Raw genomic sequence first — 11,413 nt, 5'->3', positions numbered from 1 at the left:
CGGGTGACCTGCCGACTTCTTGGCATGGAATTCCAGGAACACTCGCTGTCTTAACCTAGGAGGCACAAACAAAAGACCTACCGGAAGGTCTGGAGGAGCCTGCTCCTGTGCTCTAAGGACTAATGATAAGAGGTCCTGGGTAATGCCCACTTTAATACATGATGGGGACACAATGGGCAACGGCTCCTCGGTGGTTTCCTGGATTGGAGCAAAACTCCGCGAGAGCGCATCAGCCTTGATGTTTTTTGACCCAGGGCGATATGTTCTCAAAAAATTAAAGCGAGCAAAAACAAAGCCCATCGTGCCTGCCTGGCATTGAGACGCTTCGCTGACTCTAAATATGCCAGATTCTTATGGTCGGTGAGAATTGAGACCACAAACTTAGCCCCCTCAAGCCAGTGTCTCCACTCCTCGAGTGCATCCTTAATAGCCAACAATTCCCGGTTACCCACGTCATAATTCATCTCGGCAGGCGAAAATTTACGGGAAAAGTAAGCACAGGGATGAAGGCGATTATCAGACACTCCCATCTGAGAAAGCACTGCCCCAATACCCATCTCGGAGGCATCCACCTCCACCACAAAAGGACGCTCTGGATCTGGGTGTCGCAGCACCTTGGCCGATACAAATGCCCTTTTGAGACGGGCAAAAGCCGCTTTAGCCTCACAAGACCAGTGAGCAACATCCGCCCCTTTCTTAGTGAGTGCCACCAAAGGCGCCACTATAGACGAAAATCCAGCGATAAATCGTCTATAAAAATTCGCAAAGCCCAGGAAACGCTGAAGAACCTTCAAACTAGTGGGCTGCACCCAATCCAGGACTGCCTGTACCTTGGAACCCTCCATTTGGAAACCTTCTGGGGAGATAATATATCCTAGAAATGCGATTTGCTGAACTTCAAATTCGCACTTCTCCAGCTTCGCCCCAAGCCGGTGGTCTCTGAGTTTCTGGAGGACTAAGCGTACATGCTTCCGATGTTCCTCCAGGGAATGGGAGAAGATTAGGATGTCATCTAAGTATACAACTAAGAATCTATCCAAATATTCCCTGAGCACATCATTCATGAAATCCTGGAAGACTGCCGGGGCATTACAGAGCCCAAAAGGCATCACCAAATATTCATAATGCCCTGAGTGGGTATTAAAGGCAGTCTTCCATTCATCCCCCTCTCTTATTCGGATTAGATTGTACGCACCACGTAGGTCAATCTTAGAAAAAATGGTGGCAGTACGAAGCTGGTCAAACAAGACCGAAATGAGAGGCAGTGGGTATGAGTTTTTAATCGTGATACGGTTCAATTCCCTGAAGTCGATGCAGGGCCGCAACAAACCATCCTTTTTACCCACGAAGAAGAACCCCGACCCAACTGGAGACTGTGAAGGTCTGATAAATCCCTTAGCCAAGTTCTCCTGAATGTACTCTGCCATAGCCTGAGTCTCAGGACGTGACAGGGAGTACAACCTGCTCTTGGGAAGCTTAGCATTTGGCAACAAATCAATGGCACAGTCATAGGGGCGATGGGGAGGTAGTACCTCTGCAACTTTTTTGGAGAACACGTCCGCAAAATCTGCATAACACCCTGGCAATCCTGGCAAACTTAGCTGCGAGAGCCTGACTGGAAGGCTCAAGCAACTCCTGAAACAATCAGTACCCCAACTAAGAATCTTCCCAGAGACCCAGTCAAATTGAGGATTGTGGGCCCTTAACCAGGGTAACCCCAACACCAATGGGGCAAAAGTACAGACAGTCACATAAAAGGACAATTTTTCAGAGTGTGTGGCTCCAATAAACAAAGAAATCTGGCTAGTGCAAGAGGTAATTTTACCTTGGGATAATGGTTCCCCGTTTAACCCACAAATCTCAATTTCCGATGCCAAGGGTACTAAGGGAACAGAGTGTTTCAGGGCGAATTGGCGGTCCATAAAAACCCCGTCGGCCCCACTGTCCACAAAGGCCTCAGTCTTGACAGTTTGACCGAGGATCTTCAAGGTCACCGGAATGATAAAAGTCTTCTTGGGAAATTCTGACTTCTGGCCTGACAGGATATTTCCCATCACCCTCAGGCCCTGAAGTTTTCTGGCTTTTCTGGGCATGATACTACCACATGACCTTTATTCCCACAGTACAAACACAACCCCTGCTGTCTCCTCCGCGTCTTCTCACGCGAGGAGAGGCGGGTAGCCCCAATCTGCATAGGCTCCTCGGAAAATTCCTCAGAGTCTGAGGTTCCCTTGGGAAAGAAGGAAACCTCAGTCTCCCTTTCAAGCCTACGCTCTCTCAGCCGTCTATCCACCCGGATGGATAACTGCATGAGCTGATCCAAGCTATCAGGCAAGGGATATTGTACCAGTTGGTCCTTTATCTGGTTAGAAAGATCTCTTCGGTACTGGTGTCTCAGGGCTGGGTCATTCCACTGGGTATCATGGGCCAACCTCCGAAACTCCGTACAGTAAACCTCAACTGGCCTTCGCCCTTGCTTAAGGATCGAAATCTGAGCCTCGGCTGAGGCCGTCTTGTCAGGGTCATCATACAACATGCCCAGTGCCGTAAAAAAAGCATCAACACTTTTAAGCGACGGACAGTCAGGCTGCAACCCATATGCCCAGACCTGTGGGTCTCCTTGTAGCAAGGAAATCACTATGCCCACCCGCTGAATCTCCGACCCAGAAGACTGAGGCCTAAGCCGGAAGTATAGCTTGCAGCTCTCCTTGAAACAAAAGAACTGCGAGCGATCTCCAGAAAAACGATCCGGGAGATTTACTTTCGGCTCCTTAACCCCTGCAGGTGCTGCTGCTGCGGGAGCTCCGCCAGCGGCCTGGGAGGTGTGCATTTTAATGGACAAATCATTAAATTGTTGAGTCAGGACCTGCACCTGATCGACCACCTGTTGCAACGTATTTTGAGGGGTATGCTCCATATTCCCACAAAATTTCAACAGGAGTATTAGGCTGCTGAATATGTTATGCACACCAGTGCCTGCTGGAATGTACTGGTGTCAGAACTGTTATGCACTCCAGTGCCTGCAGGAATGTACTGGTGTTTGAACTGTTATGCACACCAGTGCCTGCAGGAATGTACTGGTGTCTGAACGGATAGGTATGCAAAGCAAATGAACTCACAGACAGACACAGAAGGTGATAGGGTAACAAAATACACACAAAGTGAACAGAGAAGCCCAGAGGCTAAGGAACTGGGTGTCTCCCTAGTATTAGTAATGCTCAGATGGGAAAAGCAAGATGTTGTGTTTTAATACGTAGAGAACCCGAAATGCTGTTGCTAAGGGCAACAGCAAAACCCTAAAGGGTTACCAACGGGTGTGGCAGTAAACTCCTTGGTCAGAGATGGAATGATAGACACAAGGAGAGTCTCCACAATCCTAATTCTCACTTGCAGTGCACAGGTTCAGCTTACTGCCACTAAACTGACACCTGACACCTTGCACAGTGAGACAGGATTTAGGCAGGCAAGTCTTAGAATACAGCCGCAAACTTGCTAAGTTCACAGAGTAGTAAAAGAACCCCAGCAAGCTAAACGACTGACTCCAGTCTTACTGCTAGGTCTGGATTGGCAGAGTGTAGTACCAAATCCCCAGGCCTATTTGCAGTAAGCAACAACAAATACAAAGCTACACAGTACTGGCTAACTTTCAGGAACTGACTAACCAACAAAGATTCAGCAGCATCTGCTTAACCTGAGAAGAGGCCTTATAAAGCAGGTGCTGTCCACGCCCCACTCAGACCTCACAGACTGTGGGCACAAAAACCAGCACCGGATCCCCTGCCGTGCACAGAGCCTGTAACCACTGCACAGCAGAAGACCCGAACCGGAGTATCAGCTGCACTCAGGTTACTCCGCTAGCACTTGTCTCCTGGTTGCCATGACGACGTGGCAGCACAGGGCAGGAGACCCTAACAGTCGCATCTGTCCAAAAAGGTGGCGCTTCCGTCTCCTGACACGGCAGCCCTAAAGGATCCTGTGGATCGTAAGCAGGAGAATATACTAAAATCCATTTATGTCACTACAGGTTCGCTTCTCAGGCCTGCCGTGGCTTCGGCATGGGTGAGTATCGCTATTGAAAAGTGGGCAGATAACTTGTTATCTGAGATAGATACCCTGGACAGGGATAGCGTGCTTTTGACTCTGGGTCATATCAGGGATGCTGCAGCATATTTAAAAGAAGCTGCAAGAGATATTGGCCTTTTGGGGTCAAGGGCCAATGCCATGGCAGTCTCGGCTAGGAGGGCATTGTGGAATCATCAATGGAATGCTGATACTGACTCAAAGAAGACTATGGAGTCTCTACCGTTTAACGGTAGTGTCTTGTTTGGTGACGGCCTCACTGACCTGGTATCTACGGCTACCGCGGGTAAGTCGTCATTTTTACCTTATGTTCCTGCACAACAAAAGAAAATGCCCCACTATCAGATGCAGTCCTTTTGGCCCAATAAATACAAAAAAGGACGAGGATCCTCCTTCCTTGCTGCGAGAGGAAGAGGAAAGGGAAAAAGGTCAAAGGCTGTGGCAAGTTCCCAAGAACAGAAGTCCTCTCCGGCTTCTACCAAATCCATCGCATGACGCTGGGGCTCCTCTGCAAGAGTCCGCACCTGTGGGGGCACATCTCAAACTCTTCAGTCAGGTCTGGGTTCACTCGGCCCTGGATCCTTGGATATTAGAAATAGTAACCCAAGGGTACAAATTAGAGTTTCAAGACGTGCCTCCTCACCGATTTTTCAAATCGGCCTTGCCAGCTTCTCTTCCAGAAAGGGAGGTAGTAGGTGCTGCGATACTAAAGCTGTGTCAAAATCAAGTCATTGTCACGGTACCCCCGTCACAAAACGGGGAGGGCTTTTATTTGAGTCTGTTCGTGGTACCGAAGCCGGATGGCTCAGTCAGACCGATTCTGAACCTAAAATCCCTCAATTTCTTTCTAAAAAAATTCAAATTCAAGATGGAATCTCTCCAAGCAGTGATCTCCAGTCTGGAGGAGGGGGATTTTATGGTGTCGGTCGACATAAAGGATACCTACTTACACGTCCCCATATATCCTCCACATCAGGCTTACCTGAGGTTTGCTGTTCAGGATTGTCATTACCAATTTCAGACGTTGCCATTTGGTCTGTCCATGGTTCCGAGGTTTTTCACCAAAGTTATGGTGGAAATGATGGTTCTCCTGCGCAAGCAGGGAATCACAATTATCCCGTACTTGGACGATCTCCTCATAAAGGCGAGATCCAAGGAACAATTGCTGAAAAACGTTGTGCTCTCCATGACGATTCTGCAACAACATGGTTGGCTCCTAAACTTGCCAAAATCACAGTTGGTTCCGACGACATGGCTGTCGTTCCTGGGTATGATTCTGGATACAGAATTACAGAGAGTTTTTCTTCCAGTGGAAAAGGCTCTGGAAATACAGAACATGGAAAAACAGATTCTGAAACCGGCAAGAGTGTCGATTCTTCAATGCACTCGGTTGCTGGCGAAGATGGTGGCGGTCTACGAGGCCATTCAGTATGGCAGGTTCCATGCCAGGGTGTTTCAGTGGAACCTGTTGGACAAATGGTCCGGGTCTCACCTGGACATGCACCGGAAAATACTCCTATCTTCCAGGACCAGGATCTCCCTCCTGTGGTGGCTGCACAGTTCTCACCTTCTGGAGGGACGCAGGTTCGGGATTCAGTATTGGATCCTGGTGACCACAGATGCAAGTCTCCGAGGCTGGGGAGCAGTCACACAGGGTAGAAATGTTCAGGGAAAATGGTCAAGCCAGGAAGCTTGTCTGCACATAAACATTCTGGAATTAAGGGCCATTTACAACTGCATTCTGCAAGCGGAACATCTTCTTCGCGGTCTGCCCGTCTTGATTCAGTCAGACAACATAACAGCAGTGGCATACATAAACCGCCAAGGCGGAACAAAGAGCAGAGCGGCAATGGCCGAGGCCACGAAAGTTCTTTGCTGGGCGGAGAGAAATGCAAGCACTCTGTCAGCGGTCTTCATTCCAGGAGTGGACAACTGGGAAGCAGACTTCCTCAGCAGACACGATCTCCATCCAGGAGAGTGGGGTCTTCATCAAGAGGTCTTCGCAGAAGTGACAAGTCATTGGGGAATTCCTCAAATAGACATGATGGCGTCCCGCCTCAACAAGAAACTTCAGAGATATTGTTCAAGGTCGAGGGACCCTCAAGCAATAGCGATGAACGCCCTGGTGACACAGTGGGTGTTTACGCCGGTCTATGTGTTCCCTCCACTTCCACTCATTCCAAAGGTGATAAAGATTATAAGAAGAATAAGGGTTCAGGCGATACTCATTGTTCCAAATTGGCCAAAGAGGGCCTGGTATCCAGATCTTAAGGAATTGCTCATAGAAGATCCCTGGCCTCTTCCTCTACGGGAGGACCTGTTACAACAAGGGCCGTGCATGTATCAAGACTTACCATGGCTGCGTTTGATGGCATGGCGGTTGAACGCCAAATCCTAGCCTGGAAGGGTATTCCCAGTGAAGTCATTCCCACACTTCTTCAGGCTAGAAAAGAAGTAACGGCAAAGCATTACCACCGTATTTGGAGGAATTATGTGTCTTGGTGTGAATCCAAGAAGGCTCCTACGGAAGAATTTCAGCTGGGGCGTTTGCTCGATTTTTTGCAAGCAGGTGTGGATGCGGGCCTAAAGTTAGGCTCTATTAAAGTACAAATTTCAGCCTTGTCAATCTTCTTTCAGAAGGAATTGGCCTTCCTTCCAGAAGTTCAGACCTTCGAGAAAGGCGTGCTGCACATCCAACCTCCATTTGTGCCGCCTGTGGGACCGTGGGATCTTAATGTGATATTGCAGTTCCTACAATCTCATTGGTTTGAACCTTTACGTAAGGTTGAGTTAAAATTCCTTACTTTCAAAGTAGTCATGTTGTTGGCCTTGGCATCTGCAAGGCAGGTATCTGAGTTGGCGGCTTTGTCTCACAAAAGCCCCTATTTAATCTTCCATGCTGATAGATCGGAGTTGAGAACTCGTCAGCAATTTCTGCCAAAAGTGGTTTCATCATTTCACGTAAACCAGCCTATTGTGGTGCCAGTGGCTACTGATGAAAAAGGAATTATTTCCCCTCACAGCGCTGGTAATCAGCTGCTCAGCTCCAATCCCAGGTATACACCAACACCTGTAGTTAATACTGCACAAGAAAAAGGATTTGGAGAGGAGTGTACAGCGCTGAAAACCCCTAAAATCCAGATAATGCCTTTATATTTAACACAACAAAAATTTTATCCTTACACATAAAAAAACTGAAGGATGTGCAATGATAAAAATTCTAATAAATATCTTGGTGGATAATTAATGAAAAACATGTAATATAGAGAGTGTTAAATCGGACATTTGGTAATTATTATGCAGACTTTATATCCAGCTGATTGTCAGTAGTGAGATCGGTTTAAGCAGAGTCTCCGTTTTTGCTGTGCTCACTATGAAACTGACACTCACTTTAAAGAAACCAATACCGTTCACTGAAAGGTATCTTTATATTCCTTGATCCCATCTGGCACCTTCAGGATTCAAGACTCCAACAGACCAATACCAAATGGATAAAAAGAAGTATCCCCATAGGGAATTTATTCACAAAACTTTACAGATTTTTCTTTAAAAAGGACACAGAACGCATACCCGCTCCCAGATAGAGGCTGTGCTTCACTACTGAGATGTCCGGAATATCTCAGTCCGCTGTAACGGCAAACAGCCTCAGGCGTGCGGGTAAGTTGCGACTCTCTCCTGGATCAGCTTCCACGTCACTACAGCATCAACGCGTTTCGGGGGTCCGCCCCCTTTTTCAAGATACACTGTAGCAGATACGGATCTTCCTTATATGTTCTCAAAGGAGTTCTGATTGGATCATTCTCAATGAGGTCATTGTAGGCGGGTAGTTTTAAAATCAGTCACACACCCATACTGAACTTACGTATTTCACTATTACATTGACACTCGTCTACATATTTAACAGATACAATATAAATGGTGAGTTACACAATTATGAAGGTTAAAAAACATACATTAATTAGCAATAAATACTGGAACACATACAATAAAAGAGAACTATGCTCGCATTTCATTCCCATTCATACTATTCCTCCATGAATGGGTTCCATATGCATAGGGGGAAAAAAAGAGAAAAGGAGACAATTATTAGTGATGGTTGTTATAAAAACCATTTGGTCTCAAATTCTTTATTAAGGCCATCAGGTGACAAGGTTCTCATCTCAAAAATCGTTTGCATTTCCAGCTTAGCAAACCTAACGGATCTGTCACTAGTCCTCCTGTTGCATTTTGCAACTTTTATCCCTGCAAACATTTTGATATATTTTGGGTCACAATTATGTGCGGTCTTTAAAAATGCATTGACACATTATGGTTTTCATAACCCCGTCTGATGTTCCTGACATGTTCTGTCAGCCTATCTTTTAGTGGGCGTGTCGTTCGCCCAATATATTGTTTGTTGCACTGACATTCTAATAAATAGATTACATATTTGCTATTACATGTAATAAAAGTATTGATCCTCTCTTTTTTGTTATTGCTGCTTGATGTTACTTCTACAATCTTTCTTTCTGTTTTGCAGACTTTACACATGGCACATTCCCCACATCTATGGAAGCCCTTAGTTATAATTGACATATTAGGCTAAGGAGTTTCTATAGCACTATTCACTAGAATGTCTTTAAGGTTATCCGCTCTTCTGTATATGAAGCGAGGAGTTTCGGAGATATACTCCTTTAGACTAGAGTCCGCCTGGAGTATCCCCCAGTGTCTTTTTATAATACTCTCCATCTCTCTATGATGGTTGGTATATTTGGATATAAAGGGTACTCCATGTTTCTTTTCTAGTGTACCTCTTCTTGTGTTCATTAAGATGGTATCCCTGTCCAAATCCCTGCATCTACTGATGGTCTTATCTAAAGCCGTCTCCTTATATCCTTTACTAACAAAATGATGTTTCATTCCGGCAGCCTGTTGGTCAAAGACATTAACATCTGTACAGTTATGACGCAATCTTTGGAATTGGCTGTTAGGAATACTAGACAACCAATTGCTGTGATGATTACTGCTCATATCAATATAAGAATTGCAGTCGGTCGGTTTACTGTAATTTTTGGTATAGATATGATTATTCTCCACATAAATAGTTAAATCCAAAAAGTTTATGGTGGTGTCACTGATTGTAAAGGTTAATTTTATATTACGATCATTGTTATTTAGCCCTTCACAAAAAAAATCAAGAGAGGCTCTGTCTCCTCTCCAAATGAATATAACATCATCTATATAACGATTATATAGTACTAGGCTAGCAGCCGCCCGCCAATCTGCCCACACCGCTGACTCCTCCCAGTGGGCCATGAACAGATTGGCATAGCTGGGTGCCAGCCTGGTACCCATCGCAGTGCCTGTACACTGCAAATAAAAGTCACCACCATACCAAAAATAATTGTTAGTTAAGATCATGGATATACCTTCCATTATAAACTGTTTATATGTGGTGCTATGTTCACTCTTTTCTAAATGAAATTTGACACCTTCTAAGCCGTCAGCATGACGGATGTTGGTGTACAATGCTGCGACATCCGATGTAACCAACAGGTATCCTGGTTCCCATTCAATCATGGCTAATTTGTTAACAACGGATATAGTATCCTTTAAGTAGGATCTCGTTGCTACCACTAGGGGTTGTAATTGATGGTCTAAATAACAAGAGAGGTTTGCAGTTACCGAATTAACCCCGGCTACAATGGGGCGACCCGGAGGTTTGCTTAAACTCTTATGCACCTTTGGCAGTGCATATAGCACCGGTATGGAGGGGTTTTCTACTAGTATATATGAAGCAATATCTTCAGTAATGGTGTTGTTATTTGTATATAGATTCAAAAACACCTCTAATTTTTTTGTAATTATATTTATGGGGTCTCCTTTTAGCTTCTTATATGTATGCTGATCTGTGAGTTGGTTCATAATTTCAGCGTGGTAATCGTCTCTATTCAACACAACGACCCCCCCACCCTTATCTGCTGGCTTTATTACTATTTGATCGTTATCTTTAAGTTTTTTGATTGCCGCCCTCTGCTTCTTATTACAATTGGTGGACTTTACAGGTTTAAAAACTGTCCTTTCCAAATCCTCTTTAACCAACCTCTCAAAAGTCTCGATAAAACAGCCTTTTTTGTGGTGGGGGAAGAAAGTAGATTTCTTTCTAAATATTTTCACAGAGGGATCATATGGAGTACTCTGTGTGCTATCATTAATTTGCTCAGAGAAGAATTTTTTCAACGTAAGTCGCCTAATGAATTTTTGGAGGTCTACAAACGTCTCGAAGTTGTTGATCTTATTGGAAGGTGCAAATTTTAAACCTCGCTGTAGAACCTCTTGTTCATCCTTAGATAATACATTATCTAAGGATGAACAAGAGGTTCTACAGCGAGGTTTAAAATTTGCACCTTCCAATAAGATCAACAACTTCGAGACGTTTGTAGACCTCCAAAAATTCATTAGGCGACTTACGTTGAAAATTTTTTTCTCTGAGCAAATTAATGATAGCACACAGAGTACTCCATATGATCCCTCTGTGAAAATATTTAGAAAGAAATCTACTTTCTTCCCCCACCACAAAAAAGGCTGTTTTATCGAGACTTTTGAGAGGTTGGTTAAAGAGGATTTGGAAAGGACAGTTTTTAAACCTGTAAAGTCCATCAATTGTAATAAGAAGCAGAGGGCGGCAATCAAAAAACTTAAAGATAACGATCAAATAGTAATAAAGCCAGCAGATAAGGGTGGGGGGGGTCGTTGTGTTGAATAGAGACGATTACCACGCTGAAATTATGAACCAACTCACAGATCAGCATACATATAAGAAGCTAAAAGGAGACCCCATAAATATAATTACAAAAAAATTAGAGGTGTTTTTGAATCTATATACAAATAACAACACCATTACTGAAGATATTGCTTCATATATACTAGTAGAAAACCCCTCCATACCGGTGCTATATGCACTGCCAAAGGTGCATAAGAGTTTAAGCAAACCTCCGGGTCGCCCCATTGTAGCCGGGGTTAATTCGGTAACTGCAAACCTCTCGTTATTTAGACCATCAATTACAACCCCTAGTGGTAGCAACGAGATCCTACTTAAAGGATACTATATCCGTTGTTAACAAATTAGCCATGATTGAATGGGAACCAGGATACCTGTTGGTTACAGCGGATGTCGCAGCATTGTACACCAACATCCGTCATGCTGACGGCTTAGAAGGTGTCAAATTTCATTTAGAAAAGAGTGAACATAGCACCACATATAAACAGTTTATAAAGGAAGGTATATCCATGATCTTAACTAACAATTATTTTTGGTATGGTGGTGACTTTTATTTGCAGTGTACAGGCACTG

The sequence above is a fragment of the Pseudophryne corroboree genome, chromosome 2 (genome assembly GCF_028390025.1).
Source record: "Pseudophryne corroboree isolate aPseCor3 chromosome 2, aPseCor3.hap2, whole genome shotgun sequence".
Lineage (NCBI taxonomy): Eukaryota > Metazoa > Chordata > Amphibia > Anura > Myobatrachidae > Pseudophryne > Pseudophryne corroboree.
This window is presented reverse-complemented; position numbering follows the sequence as displayed.